The sequence below is a fragment of the Galeopterus variegatus genome, unplaced genomic scaffold (genome assembly GCF_000696425.1).
Source record: "Galeopterus variegatus unplaced genomic scaffold, G_variegatus-3.0.2 Scaffold13019, whole genome shotgun sequence".
NCBI classification, from domain to species: Eukaryota; Metazoa; Chordata; class Mammalia; order Dermoptera; family Cynocephalidae; genus Galeopterus; species Galeopterus variegatus.
This window is the reverse complement of record NW_007739130.1, coordinates 25,320-25,940: the sequence shown is the minus strand read 5'-3', so window position 1 is coordinate 25,940 and position 621 is coordinate 25,320. Positions and strand designations below refer to the sequence as shown.

Below are 621 nucleotides of genomic sequence, written 5' to 3'. Positions count from 1 at the left end.
CCGAGATCCTGCTGACCCCGGCTAGGGTGAGAGGGGCCGGGGGCCGCCGAGGCACGAAAGGGGCCCGGGAGCCGTGAGAGGCGCTGGGGCGGGAGGTCTCGGATAGCGTCCATCCCAGCATGGGGAGGGGGCTCGGGTCCTGTCCTAAAGCGGCAGCCGAAAGCAGAAGTCGGAAGGGGGGAGGGGGCCGAGGCGCTGGTCCTCGGGTGCAGAAGCGCTCGAGGGGTCCTCCAAAAGTCGAGGGGGCCTCTCGGCGCCTGGGCCCCGATAGGGGAGGGGGCTGACCCGAGAAGTTCGAAGAATGGTGGGGGGGGCGTCCGGTTCCAACCGTGGGGGACAGGCCGCGAGCTGAGACCCTGGGTGGGGGGTGGGAGGAAGCTTGGACGTACGCTCCCCGAAGAAGTAGGGCGGTGGGATCTGATTGGATGGGGGGGAGTTGGTGGCGGGGGGTGACAGGGGAAGCCTGGCGCCGACGAATGGGCAGGGGCCGTCGCTTTCGTCCTAGTCCCAAGTGGGGGACTGCGGGGGACAAGGACGTGCTGCTGGGGTCCACCGGAGTCGGCGCACCAGAAAGCGATCAAATGGAAATCAACCAGAGCCGGCCGGGCCGCGCCTCCGGGG

The 621-nt window shown here is 69.6% G+C and overlaps 1 protein-coding gene across 1 annotated transcript in view; it reads left to right on the top strand.

Moving 5' to 3' along the window:
- The first annotated feature begins 6 nt into the window (after positions 1–6).
- The window catches only part of ITM2C (integral membrane protein 2C), a 12,825-nt gene continuing 12,210 nt past the window's right edge, over positions 7–621 (top strand). The window contains exon 1 of the mRNA XM_008563258.1: positions 7–26. The gene's annotated coding sequence lies outside the window, so the exon portion shown is untranslated. The remainder of the gene's footprint in view (positions 27–621) is intronic.